This window comes from Neoarius graeffei, chromosome 17 (genome assembly GCF_027579695.1).
Source record: "Neoarius graeffei isolate fNeoGra1 chromosome 17, fNeoGra1.pri, whole genome shotgun sequence".
In the NCBI taxonomy this organism is placed as follows: Eukaryota; Metazoa; Chordata; class Actinopteri; order Siluriformes; family Ariidae; genus Neoarius; species Neoarius graeffei.
In genome coordinates, this window is record NC_083585.1 from 16,654,523 (window position 1) to 16,675,642 (window position 21,120).

A 21,120-nucleotide genomic window follows, 5' to 3' on the forward strand; every position below is an offset into this window, starting at 1 on the left:
ATATGTCAGGTGAGCTATGAAGAGTTTGCCTATGAAGTTTGATGACAATTGAGTAAATAGAAGATGAGATATAGATTTTTGAAGAATAAATTTTTTGGTTTTTCCCATGTCAGTAGGTGGCGCTATGCTGTACATGAGCGATAATGAGTTGGAAAAATAAGTGTCTACAACAGCAACGTAGTATCACAAGGTAGTGGTGTGAAGGAAAAGCATTATGGAATTATTTACCAAAAACCCGTTTTGGAGCAATTGCGTCGGCCAAAAACAGCGCCCCCCATGGACGAAAATTCCCAAAATTTGGTACACATGACATGGGAGGTAGTAAGAGGGTGGACGTGAAGTTTGACCAAAATTGAGGAAAGATTGGATTTTTTGCCCAAAAATAGCGCCCCCAGTGGCGAAATATCACAGAAATTGGGTAACATGTCAGAAGCCCAATGAGTGATTTGCGTGTGAAGTAGGAGCAGTTTTGAGCAATTAGAAGATTTGTTATAAATTTTTAAGCATGTAAAATTTTGCATTGAAAATTGATTGACGTATAACTTCTGAAAGGTTTATGCTACGTGAAACGTCTGTAGTAACTTTTGTCAGCCATGTCTGTAGATGATGGGTATCAAATTTGGTGACATTCCTATGAACGGTCTAGGAGGAGTTGCGCCGTCTTCGTGGCCATGCATTTCGCACAAAAGTGAAATTACCTCACTTCCTGTTGGGCGTGGCTAATGCATTGGCATTACATTTTTGTCCGGCGTAGTGAGATACATATGCCTACCAAATGGCATGCCACTACTACAAACTACATGGCAACCAGGCACCTTAATGCGGGAGGCCAGAGTCACAACGAGTTAGGGGGCGCTATAGAGGCCCTGAGGCCCGCCTGGATCTGGGCTTCTGGTTCTCAGTAGCGGTGGCAGTCTAAGAAAAAGGAGCCAAATTTCGTGCGTTGTCGACCATGGCAAGCGCCCCAATAAGGGTCTTGTAAAGAGGTTGCTTGCCAAGGTTGACAAATCAGAAGCTGCAATATCATTTCTGCCATAACCAGCACCCCCAGGGGCGAAAGTGCACAAAGTTTGGCGTACATGTCAGGTGAGCTATGAAGAGTTTGCGTATGAAGTTTGATGACAATTGAGTAAATAGAAGATGAGATATAGATTTTTGAAGAATAAATTTTTTGGTTTTTCCCATGTCAGTAGGTGGCGCTATGCTGTACATGAGCGATTATGAGTTGGAAAAATAAGTGTCTACAACAGCAACGCACTATCACAAGATAGTGGTGTGAAGGAAAAGCATTATGGAATTATTGACCAAAAACCCGTTTTGGAGAAATTGCGTCAGCCAAAAACAGCGCCCCCCATGGACGAAAATTCCAAAAACGTGGTATACATGACATGGGAGGTAGTAAGAGGGTGGCCGTGAAGTTTGACCACATTTGAGGAAAGATTGGATTTTTTGCCCAAAAATAGCGCCCCCAGTGGCGAAATATCACAGAAATTGGGTAACATGTCAGAAGCCCAATGAGTGATTTGCGTGTGAAGTATGAGCAGTTTTGAGCAATTAGAAGATTTGTTATGAATTTTTAACCATGTAAAATTTTGACGTCAAAATTGATTGACGTATAACTTCTGAACGGTTGATCCTACGTGAAACGTATTTAGTAACTTTTGTCAGCCATGTCTGTAGATGATGTGTATCAATTTTGATGACATTCCTATGAACCTTCTAGGAGGAGTTGCGCCCTCTTCGTGGCCATGCATTTCACACAAAAGTGAAATTACCTCACTTCCTGTTGGGCGTGGCTAATGCATTGGCATTACATTTTTGTCCGGCTAAGTGAGATACATTTGCGTACCAAATGGCATGCCACTACTACAAACTATATGGCAACCAGGCACCTTAATGCGGGAGACAAAAATCACAACGACTTAGGGGGCGCTATAGAGGCCCTGAGCCCCGGCCAAGTTTGGGCTTTTGGTTCTGAGTAGCGGTGGCAATTCTCGGAACTGGCGCCAAATTTCGTGCGTTTTCGCTGATGGCAAGCGCCCCGAAAATGGCCCAACAGCGGAGAAAAATAAAGAAGAAGAAGAAGACGGAAGAAGAAGAATAATAATAGTGAACTCTTACAAGAACAATAGGGCCTTCGCCCATAGGGCTCGGGCCCTAATTAAAGCCGCAAGCGGCCTCGACGGGCCCTCGCGCCAGCGGCCAAGGGGGGCGGGGGCATGCGTCCCCGCGAAAGACCTTCCACAGCTTCTTCGGCAAGAGACATTACTCCCGCAATGGCGACAAAGCACAGAATTGGACACATGGCAACAATAGGGTCTCGCACTGGACGGTGCTCGGGGGGCGCTATAGAGGCCCTGAGGCCCGCCCGGATCTGGGCTACTGGTTCTCAGTAGCGGTGGCAGTCTAAGAAAAAGGAACCAAATTTCGTGCGTTGTCGACCATGGCAAGCGCCCCAATAAGGGTCTTGTAAAGAGTTTGCTTGCCAAGTTTGACAAATCAGAAGCTGCAACATCATTTTTGCCATAACCAGCACCCACAGGGGCGAAAGTGCACAAAATTCGGCGTAAATGTCAGGTGAGCTATGAAGAGTTTGCGTATGAAGTTTGATGAAAATTGAGTAAATAGAAGATGAGATATAGATTTTTGAAGAATAAATTTTTTGGTTTTTCCCATGTCAGTAGGTGGCGCTAAGCTGTACATGAGCGATTATGAGTTGGGAAAATAAGTGTCTACAACAGCAACGTACTATCACAAGGTAGTCGTGTGAAGGAAAAGCATTATGGAATTATTTACCAAAAACCCGTTTTGGAGCAATTGCGTCGGCCAAAAACAGCGCCCCCCATGGACGAAAATTCCCAGAATGTGGTATACATGACATGGGAGGTAGTAAGAGGGAGGCCGTGAAGTTTGACCAAATTTGAGGAAAGATTGGAATTTTTGCCCAAAAATAGCGCCCCCAGTGGCAAAAGTGCACAAAATTTGGCGTGTATGTCAGGTGAGCTATGATGAGTTTGCGTATGAAGTTTGATGACAATTGAGTAAAGAGAAGATGAGATATAGATTTTTGAAGAATAAATTAATTGGAGGGGCGGCACGGTGGTGTAGTGGTTAGCGCTGTCACCTCACAGCAAGAAGGTCCTGGGTTCGAGCCCCGGGGCCGGCGAGGGCCTTTCTGTGTGGAGTTTGCATGTTCTCCCCGTGTCCGCGTGGGTTTCCTCCGGGTGCTCCGGTTTCCCCCACAGTCCAAAGACATGCAGGTTAGGTTAACCGGTGACTCTAAATTGACCGTAGGTGTGAATGTGAGTGTGAATGGTTGTCTGTGTCTATGTGTCAGCCCTGTGATGACCTGGCGACTTGTCCAGGGTGTACCCCGCCTTTCGCCCGTAGTCAGCTGGGATAGGCTCCAGCTTGCCTGCGACCCTGTAGAAGGATAAAGCGGCTAGAGATAATGAGATGAGAGATTAATTGGATTTTCCCATGTCAGTAGGTGGCGCTATGCTGTACATGAGCGATTATGAGTTGGAAAAATAAGTGTCTACAACAGCAACGTACTATCACAAGGTAGTGGTGTGAAGGAAAAGCATTATGGAATTATTTACCAAAAACCCGTTTTGGAGCAATTGCGTCGGCCAAAAACAGCGCCCCCCATGGACGAAAATTTCCAAAACGTGGTATACATGACATGGGAGGTAGTAAGAGGGTGGCCGTGAAGTTTGACCAAATTTGAGGAAAGATTGCAATTTTTGCCCAAAAATAGCGCCCCCAGTGGCGAAATATCACAGAAATTGGGTAACATGTCAGAAGCCCAATGAGTGATTTGCGTGTGAAGTATGAGCAGTTTTGAACAATCAGAAGATTTGTTATGAATTTCTAAGCATGTAAAATTTTGCATCGAAAATTGATTGACGTATAACTTCTGAACGGTTAATCCTACGTGAAACGTATTTAGTAACTTTTGTCAGCCATGTCTGTAGATGATGTGTATCAATTTTGGTGACATTCCTATGAACGGTCTAGGAGGAGTTGCGCCGTCTTCGTGGCCATGCATTTCGCACAAAAGTGAAATTACCTCACTTCCTGTTGGGCATGGCTAATGCATTGGCATTACATTTTTGTCCAGCTTAGTGAGATACATATGCGTACCAAATGGCATGCCACTACTACAAACTACATGGCACCCAGGCACCTTAATGCGGGAGGCCAAAATCACAACGACTTAGGGGGCGCTATAGAGGCCCTGAGCCCCGGCCAAGGTTGGGCTTCTGGTTCTGAGTAGCGGTGGCAATTCTCGGAACTGGAGCCAAATTTCGTGCGTTTTCGCCCATGGCAAGCGCCCCGAAAATGGCCCAACAGCGGAGAAAAATAAAGAAGAAGAAGAAGACGGAAGAAGAAGAAGAAGACGACGGAAGAATAATAATAGTGAACTCTTACAAGAACAATAGGGCCTTCGCCCATAGGGCTCGGGCCCTAATTAAAGCCGCAAGCGGCCTCGACGGGCCCTCGCGCCAGTGGCCAAGGGGGGCGGGGGCATGCGTCCCCGCGAAAAACCTTCCACAGCTTCTTCGGCAAGAGACATTACACCCACAATGGCGTAAATAGAAGATGAGATATAGTTTTTTGAAGAATAAATTTTTTGGTTTTTCCCATGACAGTAGATGGCGCTATGCTGTACATGAGCGATTATGAGTTGGAAAAATAAGTGTCTACAACAGCAACGTACTATCACAAGGTAGTGGTGTGAAGGAAAAGCATTATGGAATTATTTACCAAAAACCCGTTTTGGAGCAATTGCGTCGGCCAAAAACAGCACCCCCCATGGACGAAAATTCCCAAAATGTGGTATACATGAAATGGGAGGTAGTAAGAGGGTGGCCGTGAAGTTTGACCAAATTTGAGGAAAGATTGGATTTTTTGCCCAAAAATAGCGCCCCCAGTGGCAAAACATCACAGAAATTGGGTAACATGTCAGAACCCCAATGAGTGATTTGCCTGTGAAGTATGAGCAGTTTTGAGCAATTAGAAGATTTGTTATGAATTTTTAAGCATGTAAAATTCTGCATTGAAAATTGATTGACGTATAACTTCTGAACGGTTTACCCTACGTGAAACCTATGTAGCAACTTTTGTCAGCCATGTCTGTAGATGATGTGTATCAATTTTGGTGACGTTCCTATGAACGGTCTAGGAGGAGTTGCGCCGTCTTCGTGGCCATGCATTTCGCACAAAAGTGAAATTACCTCACTTCCTGTTGGGCGTGGCTAATGCATTGGCATTACATTTTTGTCCGGCTTAGTGAGATACATATGCGTACCAAAGGGCATGCCACTACTACAAACTACATGGCAACCAGGCACCAAAATGCGAGAGGCAAAAATCACAACACGTTAGGGGGCGCTATAGAGGCCCTGAGGCCCGCCTGGATCTGGGCTTCTGGTTCTCAGTAGCGGTGGCAGTCCAAGAAAAAGGGGCAAAATTTCGAGCGTTGTCGACCATGGCAAGCGCCCCAATAAGGGTCTTGTAAAGAGTTTGCTCGCCAAGTTTGACAAATCAGAAGCTGCAATATCATTTTTGCCATAACCAGCACCCCCAGTGGCAAAAGTGCACAAAATTTGGCGTATATGTCAGGTGAGCTATGAAGAGTTTGCGTATGAAGTTTGATGACAATTGAGTAAATAGAAGATGAGATATAGATTTTTGAAGAATAAATTTTTTGGTTTTTCCCATGTCAGTAGGTGGCGCTATGCTGTACATGAGCGATTATGAGATGGAAAAATAAGTGTCTACAACAGCAACGTACTATCACAAGGTAGTTGTGTGAAGGAAAAGCATTATGGAATTATTTACCAAAAACCCGTTTTGGAGAAATTGCGTCGGCCAAAAACAGCGCCCCCCATGGACGAAAATTCCCAAAATGTGGTATACATGACATGGGAGGTAGTAAGAGGGTGGCCGTGAAGTTTGACCAAATTTGAGGAAAGATTGGATTTTTTGCCCAAAAATAGCGCCCCCAGTGGCGAAATATCACAGAAATTGGGTAACATGTCAGAAGCCCAATGATTGATTTGCGTGTGAAGTATGAGCAGTTTTGAGCAATTAGAAGATTTGTTATGAATTTTTTAGCATGTAAAATTTTGAAGTGAAAATTGATTGACGTATAACTTCTGAACGGTTTATCCTACGTGAAACGTATTTAGTAACTTTTGTCAGCCATGTCTGTAGATGATGTTTATCAATTTTGGTGACATTCCTATGAACGGTCTAGGAGGAGTTGCGCCGTCTTCGTGGCCATGCATTTCGCACAAAAGTGAAATTACCTCACTTCCTGTTGGGCGTGGCTAATGCATTGGCATTACATTTTTGTCCGGCTTAGTGAGATACATATGCGTACCAAATGGCATGCCACTACTACAAACTATATGGCAACCAGGCACCTTAATGCGGGAGGCCAAAATCACAACAACTTAGGGGGCGCTATAGAGGCCCTGAGCCACGGCCAAGTTTGGGCTTTTGGTTCTGAGTAGCGGTGGCAATTCTCGGAAGTGGTGCCAAATTTCGTGCGTTTTCGCCCATGGCAAGCGCCCCGAAAATGGCCCAACAGCGGAGAAAAATAAAGAAGAAGAAGAAGAAGAAGACGGAAGAATAATTAAAGCCGCAAGCGGCCTCGACGGGCCCTCGCGCCAGCGGCCAAGGGGGGCGGGGGCACGCGTCCCTGCGAAAAACCTTCCACAGCTTCTGCGGCAAGAGACATTACTCCCACAATGGCGACAAAGCACAGAATTGGACACACGGCAACAATAGGGTCTCGCACTTCGTGCGTTGTCGACCATGGCAAGCGCCTCAATAAGGGTCTTGAAAAGAGTTTGCTTGCCAAGTTTGACAAATCAGAAGCTGCAAGATCATTTTTGCCATAATCAGCACCCCCAAGGGGCGAAAGTGCACAAAATTTGGCGTATATGTCAGGTGAGCTATGAAGAGTTTGCGTATGAAGTTTGATGACAATTGAGTAAATAGAAGATGAGATATAGATTTTTGAAGAATAAATTTTTTGGTTTTTCCCATGTCAGTAGGTGGCGCTATGCTGTACATGAGCGATTATGAGTTGGAAAAATAAGTGTCTACAACAGCAACGCACTATCACAAGGTAGTGGTGTGAAGGAAAAGCATTATGGAATTATTTACCAAAAACCCGTTATGGAGCAATTGCGTCGGCCAAAAACAGCGCCCCCCATGGACGAAAATTCCCAAAATGTGGTATACATGACATGGGAGGTAGGAAGAGGGTGGCCGTGAAGTTTGACCAAATTTGAGGAAAGACTGGAATTTTTGCTCAAAAATAGCGCCCCCAGTGGCAAAATATCACAGAAAGTGGGTAACATGTCAGAAGCCCAATGAGTGATCTGCGTGTGAAGTATGAGCAGTTTTGAGCAAGTAGAAGATTTGTTATGAATTTTTAAGCATGTGAAATGTTGCATTGAAAATTGATTGACGTATAACTTCTGAACGGTTTATGCTCCATGAAACCTATTTAGTAACTTTTGTCAGCCATGTCTGTAGATGATGTGTATCAATTTTGGTGACATTCCTATGAACGGTCTAGGAGGAGATGCGCCGTCTTCGTGGCCATGCATTTCGCACAAAAGTGAAATTACCTCACTTCCTGTTGGGCGTGGCTAATGCATTGGCATTACATTTTTGTCCGGCTTAGTGAGATACATATGCATACCAAATGTCATGCCACCACTACAAACTACATGGCAACCAGGCACCTTAATGCGGGAGGCCAAAATCACAACGAGTTAGGGGGCGCTATAGAGGCCCTGAGGCCCGCCTGGATCTGGGCTTCTGGTTCTCAGAAGCGGTGGCAGTCTAAGAAAAAGGAGCCAAATTTCGTGCGTTGTCGACCATGGCAAGCGCCCCAATAAGGGTCTTGTAAAGAGTTTGCTTGCCAAGTTTGACAAATCAGAAGCTGCAGTATCATTTTTGCCATAACCAGCACCCCCAGGGGCGAAAGTGCACAAAATTTGGCGTAGACGTCAGGTGAGCTATGAAGAGTTTGCGTATGAAGTTTGATGACAATTGAGTAAATAGAAGATGAGATATAGATTTTTGAAGAATAAAATTTTTGGTTTTTCCTATGTCAGTAGGTGGCGCTATGCTGTACATGAGCGATTATGAGTTGGAAAAATAAGTGTCTACAACAGCAACGTACTATCACAAGGAAGTGGTGTGAAGGAAAAGCATTATGGAATTATTTACCAAAAACCCGTTTTGGAGCAATTGCGTCGGCCAAAAACAGCGCCCCCCATGGACGAAAATTTCCAAAACGTGGTATACATGACATGGGAGGTAGTAAGAGGGTGGCCGTGAAGTTTGACCAAAATTGAGGAAAGATTGGAATTTTTGCCCAAAAATAGCGCCCCCAGTGGCGAAATATCACAGAAATGGGGTAACATGTCAGAAGCCCAATGAGTGATTTGCGTGTGAAGTATGAGCAGTTTTGAGCAATCAGAAGATTTGTTATGAATTTTTAAGCATGTAAAATTTTGCATCCAAAATTGATTGACGTATAACTTCTGAACGGTTAATCCTACGTGAAACGTATTTAGTAACTTTTGTCAGCCATGTCTGTAGATGATGTGTATCAATTGAGGTGACATTCCTATGAACGGTCTAGGAGGAGTTGCGCCGTCTTCGTGGCCATGCATTTCGCACAAAAGTGAAATTACCTCACTTCCTGTTGGGCGTGGCTAATGAACTGGCATTACATTTTTGTCCAGCTTAGTGAGATACATATGCGTACCAAATTGCATGCCACTACTACAAACTATATGGCAACCAGGCACCTTAATGCGGGAGTCCAAAATCACAACGACTTAGGGGGCGCTATGGAGGCCCTGAGCCCCGGCCAAGTTTGGGCTTCTGGTTCTGAGTAGCGGTGGCAATTCTCGGAACTGTTGCCAAATTTCGTGCGTTTTCGCCCATGGCAAGCGCCCCGAAAATGGCCCAACAGCGGAGAAAAATAAAGAAGAAGAAGAAGACGGAAGAAGAAGAAGAAGAAGACGGAAGAATAATAATAGTGAACTCTTACAAGAACAATAGGGCCTTCGCCCATAGGGCTCGGGCCCTAATAATAGTGAACTCTTACAAGAACAATAGGGCCTTCGCCCATAGGGCTCGGGCCCTAATTAAAGCCGCAAGAGGCCTCGACGGGCCCTCGTGCCAGCGGCCAAGGGGGGCGGGGGCATGCGTCCCCGCGAAATACCTTCCACAGCTTCTTTGGCAAGAGACATTACTCCCACAATGGTGACAAAGCACAGAATTGGACACAGAGTACACGGTGCGCTGAGATGTTGTCATGGACAGAACATTCTATGCCATGGCTTCCCAACCAAATTAATGTATTTACCTCATCAGTCACCAAGCTATAGCTACATAGGATTGTCTTCTGTTAGACATCTATTAGTCTGTATGTAACGCTACAACACTTGCTCCCGACTGCCTACCCATTCCCCACAAGTCATGTGTGTTTAAGGCAACCAAAACAACATACTCCTGGTGCCTCATGATTGTAAACACCTCTCCTGCAACTGCTACAGTGCAATGAGCGCCCCCAGTGGTCCACAAGTCATGTGTGTTTAAGGCAACCAAAACAACATACTCCTGGTGCCTCATGATTGTAAACACCTCTCCTGCAACTGCTACAGCGCAATGAGCGCCCCCAGTGGTGAAAGTTCACCAAATTTGGTATACATGTCAAGGGACCTATGAAGAGTTGTTTTGTAAAGTTTGATCAAGTTTGACCAATCAGAAGCCGAGATATAAATTGTTGCCTGAAAACAGCGCCCCCAGTGGCAAAAGTTCACAAAATTTGGCACATATGTCAGGTGACCTGTTAAGAGTGTGCGTATCAAGTTTGATCAAGATTGAGAAAATAGAAGATGAGATATAGATTTTTGAAGAATAAATTTTTTGGTTTCTCCCATGTCAGTAGGTGGCGCTATGCTACAACACTTGCTCCCGACTGCCTACCCATTCCCCACAAGTCATGTGTGTTTAAGGCAACCAAAACAACATACTCCTGGTGCCTCATGATTGTAAACACCTCTCCTGCAACTGCTACAGTGCAATGAGCGCCCCCAGTGGTCCACAAGTCATGTGTGTTTAAGGCAACCAAAACAACATACTCCTGGTGCCTCATGATTGTAAACACCTCTCCTGCAACTGCTACAGCGCAATGAGCGCCCCCAGTGGTGAAAGTTCACCAAATTTGGTATACATGTCAAGGGACCTATGAAGAGTTGTTTTGTAAAGTTTGATCAAGTTTGACCAATCAGAAGCCGAGATATAAATTGTTGCCTGAAAACAGCGCCCCCAGTGGCAAAAGTTCACAAAATTTGGCACATATGTCAGGTGCCCTGTTTAGAGTGTGCGTATCAAGTTTGATCAAGATTGAGAAAATAGAAGATGAGATATTGATTTTTGAAGAATAAATTTTTTGGTTTCTCCCATGTCAGTTGGTGGCGCTATGCTGCACATGAGCGATTATGAGTTGGAAAAATAAGTGTCTACAACAGCAACGTACTATCACAAGGTAGTGGTGTGAAGGAGAAGCATTATGGAATTATTTACCAAAAACCTGTTTTGGAGCAATTGCGTTGGCCAAAAACAGCGCCCCCCATGGACGAAAATTCCCAAAATGAGGTGTACATGACATGGGAGGTAGTAAGAGGGTGGCCGTGAAGTTTGACCAAATTTGAGGAAAGATTGGATTTTTTGCCCAAAAATAGCGCCCCCAGTGGCGAAATATCACAGAAATTGGGTAACATGTCAGATGCCCAATGAGTGATTAGCGTGTGAAGTATGAGCAGTGTTGAGCAATTAGAAGATTTGTTATGAATTTTTAAGCATGTAAAATTTTGCATTGAAAATTGATTGACGTATAACTTCTGAACGGTTTATTCTATGTGAAACGTATTTAGGAACTTTTGTCAGCCGTGTCTGTAGATGATGTGCATCAATTTTAGTGACATTCCTATGAACGGTGTAGGAGGAGTTGCGCCGTCTTCGTGGCCATGCATTTCGCACAAAAGTGAAATTACCTCACTTCCTGTTGGGCGTGGCTAATGCAGTGGCATTACACTTTTGTCCGGCTTAGTGAGATACATATGCGTACCAAATGGCATGCCACTACTACAAACTACATGGCAACCAGGCACCTTAATGCGGGAGGCCAAAATCACAATGAGTTAGGGGGCGCTATAGAGGCCCTGAGGCCCGCCTGGATCTGGGCTTTGGGTTCTCAGTAGCGGTGGGAGTCTAAGAAAAAGGAGCCAAATTTCGTGCGATGTCGACCATGGCAAGCACCCCAAAAATGGTCTTGTAAAGAGTTTGCTTGCCAAGTTTGACAAATCAGAAGCTGCAATATCATTTCTGCCATAACCAGCACCCCCAGGGGCGAAAGTGCACAAAATTTGGCGTGTATGTCAGGTGAGCTATGAAGAGTTTGCGTATGAAGTTTGATGACAATTGAGTAAACAGAAGATGAGATATAGATTTTTGAAGAATAAATTTTTTGTTTTTTCCCATGTCAGTAGGTGGCGCTATGCTGTACATGAGTGATTATGAGATGGAAAAATAAGTGACCACAACAGCAACGCACTATCACAAGGTAGTGGTGTGAAGGAAAAGCATTATGGAATTATTTACCAAAAACCCGTTTTGGAGAAATTGCGTCGGCCAAAAACAGCGCCCCCCATGGACGAAAATTCCCAAAATGTGGTATACATGACATGGGAGGTAGTAAGAGGGTGGCCGTGAAGTTTGACCAAAGTTGAGGAAAGATTGGATTTTTTGCCCAAAAATAGCGCCCCCAGTGGCGAAATATCACAGAAATTGGGTAACATGTCAGAAGCCCCATGAGTGATTAGCGTGTGAAGTATGAGCAGTGTTGAGCAATTAGAAGATTTGTTATGAATTTTTTAGCATGTAAAATTTTGAAGTGAAAATTGATTGACGTATAACTTCTGAACGGTTTATCCTACGTGAAACGTATTTAGTAACTTTTGTCAGCCATGTCTGTAGATGATGTGTATCAATTTTGGTGACATTCCTATGAACGGTGTAGGAGGAGTTGCGCCGTCTTCGTGGCCATGCATTTCGCACAAAAGTGAAATTACCTCACTTCCTGTTGGGCGTGGCTAATGCATTGGCATTACATTTTTGTCCGGCTTAGTGAGATACATATGCGTACCAAATGGCATGCCACTACTACAAACTATATGGCAACCAGGTACCTTAATGCGGGATGCCAAAATCACAACGACTTAGGGGGCGCTATAGAGGCCCTGAGCCCCGGCCAAGTGTGGGCTTTTGGTTCTGAGTAGCGGTGGCAATTCTCGGAAGTGGCGCCAAATTTCGCGCGTTTTCGCCCATGGCAAGCGCCCCGAAAATGGCCCAACAGCGGAGAAAAATAAAGAAGAAGAATAATTAAAGCCGCAAGCGGCCTCGACGGGCCCTCGCGCCAGCGGCCAAGGGGGGCGGGGGCATGCGTCCCCACGAAATACCTTCCACAGCTTCTTCGGCAAGAGACATTACTCCCACAATGGCGACAAAGCACAGAATTGGACACATGGCAACAATAGGGTCTCGCACTGTACGGTGCTCGGGGGGCGCTATAGAGGCCCTGAGGCCCGCCTGGATCTGGGCCTCTGGTTCTCAGTAGCGGTGGCAGTCTAAGAAAAAGGAGCCAAATTTCGTGCGTTGTCGACCATGGCAAGCGCCCCAATAAGGGTCTTGTAAAGAGTTTGCTTGCCAAGATTGACAAATCAGAAGCTGCAATATCCTTTTTGCCATAACCAGCACCCCCAGGGGCGAAAGTGCACAAAATTTGGCGTAGATGTCAGGTGAGCTATGAAGAGTTTGCGTATGAAGTTTGATGACAATTGAGTAAATAGAAGATGAAATATAGATTTTTGAAGAATAAATGTTTTGGTTTTTCCCATGTCAGTAGGTGGCGCTATGCTGTACATGAGCGATTATGAGTTGGAAAAATAAGTGTCTACAACAGCAACGTACTATCACAAGGTAGTGGTGTGAAGGAAAAGCATTATGGAATTATTTACCAAAAACCCGTTTTGGAGCAATTGCGTCGGCCAAAAACAGCGCCCCCCATGGACGAAAATTCCTAAAATGTGGTATACATGACATGGGAGGTAGTAAGAGGGTGGCCGTGAAGTTTGACCAAATTTGAGGAAAGATTGGATTTTTTGCCCAAAAATAGCGCCCCCAGTGGCGAAATATAACAGAAATTGGGTAACATGTCAGAAGCCCAATGAGTGATTTGCGTGTGAAGTATGAGCAGTTTTGAGCAATTAGAAGATTTGTTATGAATTTTTAAGCATGTAAAATTTTGCAGTGAAAATTGATTGACGTATAACTTCTGAACGGTTTATGCTACGTGAAACATATTTAGAAACTTTTGTCAGCCATGTCTGTAGATCATGTGTATCAATTTTAGTGACATTCCTATGAACGGTCTAGGAGGAGTTGCGCCGTGTTCGTGGCCATGCATTTCGCACAAAAGTGAAATTACCTCACTTCCTGTTGGGCGTGGCTAACGCATTGGCATTACATTTTTGTCCGGCTTAGTGAGATACATATGCGTACCAAATGGCATGCCACTACTACAAACTACATGGCATCCAAGCACCTTAATGCGGGAGGCCAAAATCACAACGACTGAGGGGGCGCTATAGAGGCCCTGAGGCCCGCCTGGATCCGGGCTTCTGGTTCTCAGTAGCGGTGGCAGTCTAAGAAAAAGGAGCCAAATTTCGTGCGTTGTCGACCATGGCAAGCGCCCCAATAAGGGTCTTGTAAAGAGTTTGCTTGGCAAGTTTGACAGATCAGAAGCTGCAATATCATTTTTGCCATAACCAGCACCCCCAGGGGCGAAAGTGCACAAAATTTGGTGTAGATGTCAGGTGAGCTATGCAGAGTTTGCGTATGAAGTTTGATGACAATTGAGTAAATAGAAGATGAGATATAGATTTTTGAAGAATAAATTTTTTGGTTTTTCCCATGTCAGTAGGTGGCGCTATGCTGTACATGAGCGATTATGAGATGGAAAAATAAGTGTCTACAACAGCAACGTACTATCACAAGGTAGTGGTGTGAAGGAAAAGCATTATGGAATTATTTACCAAAAACCCGTTTTGGAGCAATTGCGTCGGCCAAAAACAGCGCCCCCCATGGACGAAAATTTCCAAAATGTGGTATACATGACATGGGAGGGAGTAAGAGGGTGGCCGTGAAGTTTGACCAAATTTGAGGAAAGATTGGAATTTTTGCCCAAAAATAGCGCCCCCAGTGGCGAAATATAACAGAAATTGGGTAACATGTCAGAAGCCCAATGAGTGATTTGCGTGTGAAGAATGAGCAGTTTTGAGCAATCAGAAGATTTGTTATGAATTTTTAAGCATGTAAAATTTTGCATTGAAAATTGATTGACGTATAACTTCTGACCGGTTTATCCTACGTGAAACGTATTTAGTAACTTTTGTCAGCCATGTCTGTAGATGATGTGTATCAATTTTGGTGACATTCCTATGAACGGTCTAGGAGGAGTTGCGCCGTCTTCGTGGCCATGCATTTCGCACAAAAGTGAAATCACCTCACTTCCTGTTGGGCGTGGCTAATGCACTGGCATTACATTTTTGTCCGGCTTAGTGAGATACATATGCGTACCAAATGGCATGCCACTACTACAAACTACATGGCACCCAGGCACCTTAATGCGGGAGGCCAAAATCACAACGACTTAGGGGGCGCTATAGAGGCCCGGAGCCCCGGCCAAGTTTGGGCTTCTGGATCTGAGTAGCGGTGGCAATTCTCGGAACTGGTGCCAAATTTCGTCCGTTTTCGCCCATGGCAAGCACCCCGAAAATGGCCCAACAGCGGAGAAAAATAAAGAAGAAGAAGAAGACGGAAGAAGAAGAAGAAGAAGAAGAAGACGGAAGAAGAATAATAATAGTGAACTCTTACAAGAACAATAGGGCCTTCGCCCATAGGGCTCGGGCCCTAATTAAAGCCGCAAGCGGCCTCGACGGGCCCTCGCGCCAGCGGCCAAGGGGGGCGGGGGCATGCGTCCCTGCGAAATACCTTCCACAGCTTCTGCGGCAAGAGACATTACTCCCACAATGGCGACAAAGCACAGAATTGGACACATGGCAACAATAGGGTCTCGCACTGTACGGTGCTCGGGGCCTAATAATAATAATGCCATGACTGCCTGACGGATGAGAGACAGACAGACAAACACTAAAGTATGTGTGTGTGTGTGTGTGTGTGTGTGTGTGTGTGTGTGTGTGTGTGTGTTTCTCTGGTGTGAAAATGTACATTTATATATGTACAAAACTATACATGTGTCTCCTCCTTATCTCCATCGCACGCTGTAATCTTAAGTCATCTTAGCTTCCCTGTGTCTGCAGTGTGTGTGTGTGTGTGTTGCCAGGACAACTGTCATGATTCATGTCATTTTTGTACTGATCTAAGGGTTCTGAGTAAGGTTCTGGCCATAAGTTCTGAAGAGTTTTGTTTCAATTAGGGGGCGCTATGAAGTCCCTGGGTCACGCCCGGGCCAAACGTCTGTGGCTGAGAAGCGGTTACAATGACTGATGAGTGTATCAAATTTCATGAGTTTTCGTGCATGGGGAAATGCCTCAAATAAGGTCAAATGCGACAGAAAAATAATAATAATAACCCCCAGGTGCGAAAGTGCACAAAATTTGGCGTACATGTCAGGTGAGCTATGAAGAGTTTGCGTATGAAGTTTGATGACAATTGAGTAAATAGAAGATGAGATATAGATTTATGAAGAAAAAATTTTTTGGTTTTTCCCATGTCAGTAGGTGGCGCTATGCTGTACATGAGCGATTATGAGTTGGAGAAATAAGTGTCTACAACAGCAACGCACTATCACAAGGTAGTGGTGTGAAGGAAAAGCGTTATGGAATTATTTACCAAAAACCCGTTTTGGAGCAATTGCGTCGGCCAAAAACAGCGCCCCCCATGGACGAAAATTCCCAAAATGTGGTATACATGACATGGGAGGCAGTAAGAGGGTGGCCGTGAAGTTTGACCAAATTTGAGGAAAGATTGGATTTTTTGCCCAAAAATAGCGCCCCCAGTGGCGAAATATCACAGAAATTGGGTAACATGTCAGAAGCCCAATGACTGATTTGCGTGTGAAGTATGAGCAGTTTTGAGCAATTAGAAGATTTCTTATGAATTTTTAAGCATGTAAAATTTTGCAATGAAAATTGATTGACGTATAACTTCTGAACGGTATAGGCTACGTGAAACGTATTGAGTAACTTTTGTCAGCCATGTCTGTAGATGATGTGTATCAATTTTGGTGACATTCCTATGAACGGTCTAGGAGGAGTTGCGCCGTCTTCGTGGCCATGCATTTCGCTCAAAAGTGAAAGTACCTCACTTCCTGTTGGGCGTGTCTAATGCATTGGCAATACATTTTTGTCCGGGTTAGAGAGATACATATGCCTACCAAATGGCATGCCACTACTACAAACTACATGGCAACCAGGCACCTTAATGCGGGAGGCCAAAATCACAATGACTTAGGGGGCGCTAAAGAGGCCCAGAGGCCCGCCTGGATCTGGGCTTCTGGTTCTCAGTAGCGGTGGCAGACTAAGAAAAAGGAGCCAAATTTCGTGCGTTGTCGACCATGGCAAGCGCCCCAATAAGGGGCTTGTAAAGAGTTTGCTTGCCAAGTTTGACAAATCAGAAGCTGCAATATCATTTCTGCCATAACCAGCACCCCCAGGGGCGAAAGTGCACAAAATTTGGCGTACATGTCAGGTGAGCTATGAAGAGTTTGCGTATGAAGTCTGATGACAATTGAGTAAATAGAAGATGAGATATAGATTTTTGAAGAATAGATTTTTTGGTTTTTCCCATGTCAGTAGGTGGCGCTATGCTGTACATGAGCGATTATGAGTTGGAAACATAAGTGTCTACAACAGCAACGCACTCTCACAAGGTAGTGGTGTGAAGGAAAAGCATTATGGAATTAAAGCCGCAAGCGGCCTCGACGGGCCCTCGCGCCAGCGGCCAAGGGGGGCGGGGGCATGCGTCCCCGCGAGAAACCTTCCACAGCTTTTTTGGCAAGAGACATTACTCCCACAATGGTGACAAAGCACAGAATTGGACACAGAGTACACGGTGCGCTGAGATGTTGTCATGGACAGAACATTTTCTGCCATGGCTTCCCAACCAAATTAATGTATTTACCTCATCAGTCACCAAGCTATAGCTACATAGGATTGTCTTCTGTTAGACATCTATTAGTCTGTATGTAACGCTACAACATTTGCTCCCGACTGCCTACCCATTCCGCACAAGTCATGTGTGTTTAAGGCAACCAAAACAACATACTCCTGGTGCCTCATGATTGTAAACACCTCTCCTGCAACTGCTACAGCGCAATGAGCGCCCCCAGTGGTCCACAAGTCATGTGTGTTTAAGGCAACCAAAACAACATACTCCTGGTGCCTCATGATTGTAAACACCTCTCCTGCAACTGCTACAGCGCAATGAGCGCCCCCAGTGGTGAAAGTTCACCAAATTTGGTATACATGTCAAGGGACCTATGAAGAGTTGTTTTGTAAAGTTTGATCAAGTTTGACCAATCAGAAGCCGAGATATAAATTGTTGCCTGAAAACAGCGCCCCCAGTGGCAAAAGTTCACAAAATTTGGCACATATGTCAGGTGAACTGTTAAGAGTGTGAGTATCAAGTTTGATCAAGATTGAGAAAATAGAAGATGAGATATTGATTTTTGAAGAATAAATTTTTTGGTTTCTCCCATGTCAGTAGGTGGCGCTATGCTGCACATGAGCGATTATGAGTTGGAAAAATAAGTGTCTACAACAGCAACGCACTATCACAAGGTAGTGGTGTGAAGGAGAAGCATAATGGAATTATTTACCAAAAACCTGTTTTGGAGCAATTGCGTTGGCCAAAAACAGCGCCCCCCATGGACGAAAATTCCCAAAATGTGGTGTACATGACATGGGAGGTAGTAAGAGGGTGGCCGTGAAGTTTGACCAAATTTGAGGAAAGATTGGAGTTTTTGCCCAAAAATAGCGCCCCCAGTGGCGAAATATCTCAGAAATTGGGTAACATGTCAGATGCCCAATGAGTGATTTGCGTGTGAAGTATGAGCAGTTTTGAGCAATTTGAAGATATGTTATGAATTTTTAAGCATGTAAAATTTTGCATTGAAAATTGATTGAAGTATAACTTCTGAACGGTTTACTCTACGTGAAACGTATTTAGGAACTTTTGTCAGCCATGTATGTAGATGATGTGTATCAATTTTGGTGACATTCCTATGAACGGTCTAGGAGGAGATGCGCCGTCTACGTGGCCATGCATTTCGCACAAAAGTGAAATTACCTCACTTCCTGTTGGGCGTGGCTAATGCATTGGCATTACATTTTTGACCGGCTTAGTGAGATACATATGCATACCAAATGGCATGCCACTACTACGAACTACATGGCAACCAGGCACCTTAATGCGGGAGGCCAAAATCACAATGAGTTAGGGGGTGCTATAGAGGCCCTGAGGCCCGCCTGGATCTGGGCTTCTGGTTCTCAGTAGCGGTGGGAGTCTAAGAAAAAGGAGCCAAATTTCGTGCGATGTCGACCATGGCAAGCGCCCCAAAAAGGGTCTTGTAAAGAGTTTGCTTGCCAAGTTTGACAAATCAGAAGCTGCAATATCATTTCTGCCATAACCAGCACCCCCAGGGGCGAAAGTGCACAAAATTTGGCATACATGTCAGGTGAGCTATGAAGAGTTTGCGTATGAAGTTTGATGACAATTGAGTAAACAGAAGATGAGATATAGATTTTTGAAGAATAAATTTTTTGGTTTTTCCCATGTCAGTAGGTGGCGCTATGCTGTACATGAGTGATTATGAGATGGAAAAATAAGTGTCCGCAACAGCAACGCACTATCACAAGGTAGTGGTGTGAAGGAAAAGCATTATGGAATAATTTACCAAAAACCCGTTTTGGAGAAATTGCGTCGGCCAAAAACAGCGCTCCCCATGGACGAAAATTCCCAAAATGTGGTATACATGACATGGGAGGTAGGAAGAGGGTGGCCGTGAAGTTTGACCAAATTTGAGGAAAGATTGGATTTTTTGCCCAAAAATAGCGCCCCCAGTGGCGAAATATCACAGAAATTGGGTAACATGTCAGAAGCCCAATGAGTGATTAGCGTGTGAAGTATGAGCAGTGTTGAGCAATTAGAAGATTTGTTATGAATTTTTTAGCATGTAAAATTTTGAAGTGAAAATTGATTGACGTATAACTTCTGAACGGTTTATCCTACGTGAAACGTATTTAGTAACTTTTGTCAGCCATGTCTGTAGATGATGTGTATCAATTTTGGTGACATTCCTATGAACGGTCTAGGAGGAGTTGCGCCGTCTTCGTGGCCATGCATTTCACACAAAAGTGAAATTACCTCACTTCCTGTTGGGCGTGGCTAATGCATTGGCATTACATTTTTGTCCGGCATAGTGAGATACATATGCATACCAAATGGCATGCCACTACTACAAACTATATGGCAACCAGGCACCTTAATGCGGGATGCCAAAATCACAACGACTTAGGGGGCGCTAAAGAGGCCCTGAGCCCCGGCCAAGTGTGGGCTTTTGGTTCTGAGTAGCGGTGGCAATTCTCGGAAGTGGCGCCAAATTTCGCGCGTTTTCGCCCATGGCAAGTGCCCCGAAAATGGCCCAACAGCGGAGAAAAATAAAGAAGAAGAATAATTAAAGCCGCAAGCGGCCTCGACGGGCCCTCGCGCCAGCGGCCAAGGGGGGCGGGGGCATGCGTCCCCGCGAAAAACCTTCCACAGCTTCTTCGGCAAGAGACATTACTCCCGCAATGGCGACAAAGCACAGAATTGGACACATGGCAACGATAGGGTCTCGCACCGAACGGTGCTCGGGCCCTAATAATAATAGCGCCCCAATAAGGGTCTTGTAAAGAGTTTGCTTGCCAAGTTTGACAAATCAGAAGCTGCAATATCATTTCTGCCATTACCAGCACCCCCAGGGGCGAAAGTGCACAAAATTTGGCCTACATGTCAGGTGAGCTATGAAGAGTTTGCATATGAAGTTTGATGACAATTGAGTAAATAGAAGATGAGATATAGATTTTTGAAGAATAAAATTTTTGGTTTTTCCCATGTCAGTAGGTGGCGCTATGCCGTACATGAGCGAGTATGAGTTGGAGAAATAAGTGTCTACAACAGCAACGCACTAACACAAGGTAGTGGTGTGAAGGAAAAGCATTATGGAATTATTTACCAAAAGCCCGTTTTGGAGCAATTGCGTCGGCCAAAAACAGCGCCCCCCATGGACGAAAATTCCCAAAAGGTGGTATACATGACATGGGAGGTAGTAAGAGGGTGGCCGTGAAGTTTGACCGAATTTGAGGAAAGATTGGAATTTTTGCCCAAAAATAGCGCCCCCAGTGGCGAAATATCACAGAAAGTGGGTAACATGTCAGAAGCCCAATGAGTGATCTGCGTGTGAAGTATGAGCAGTTTTGAGCAAGTAGAAGATTTGTTATGAATTTTTAAGCATGTAAAATGTTGCATTGAAAATTGATTGACGTATAACTTCTGAACGGTTTATGCTACGTGAAACCTATTTAGTAACTTTTGTCAGCCATCTCTGTAGATGATGTGTATCAATTTTGGTGACATGCCTATGAACGGTCTAGGAGGAGTTGCGCCGTCTTCGTGGCCATGCACTTCGCACAAAAGTGAAATTACCTCACTTCCTGTTGGGCGTGGCTAATGCATTGGCATTACATTTTTGTCCGGCATAGTGAGATACATATGCGTACCAAATGGCATGCCAGTACTACAAACTACAAGGCAACCAGGCACCTTAATGCGGGAGGCCAAAATCACAACAAGTTAGGGGGCGCTATAGAGGCCCTGAGGCCCGCCTGGATCTGGGCTTCTGGTTCTCAGTAGCGGTGGCAGTCTAAGAAAAAGGAGCCAAATTTCGTGCGT

The 21,120-nt window shown here is 44.8% G+C and overlaps 1 protein-coding gene across 1 annotated transcript in view; it reads right to left on the bottom strand.

Annotated features, from left to right (window-relative positions):
• Positions 1-21,120, bottom strand: part of zgc:77784 (uncharacterized protein LOC402947 homolog) — a 285,186-nt gene that overhangs the window by 250,172 nt on the left and 13,894 nt on the right. The window lies entirely within an intron of this gene.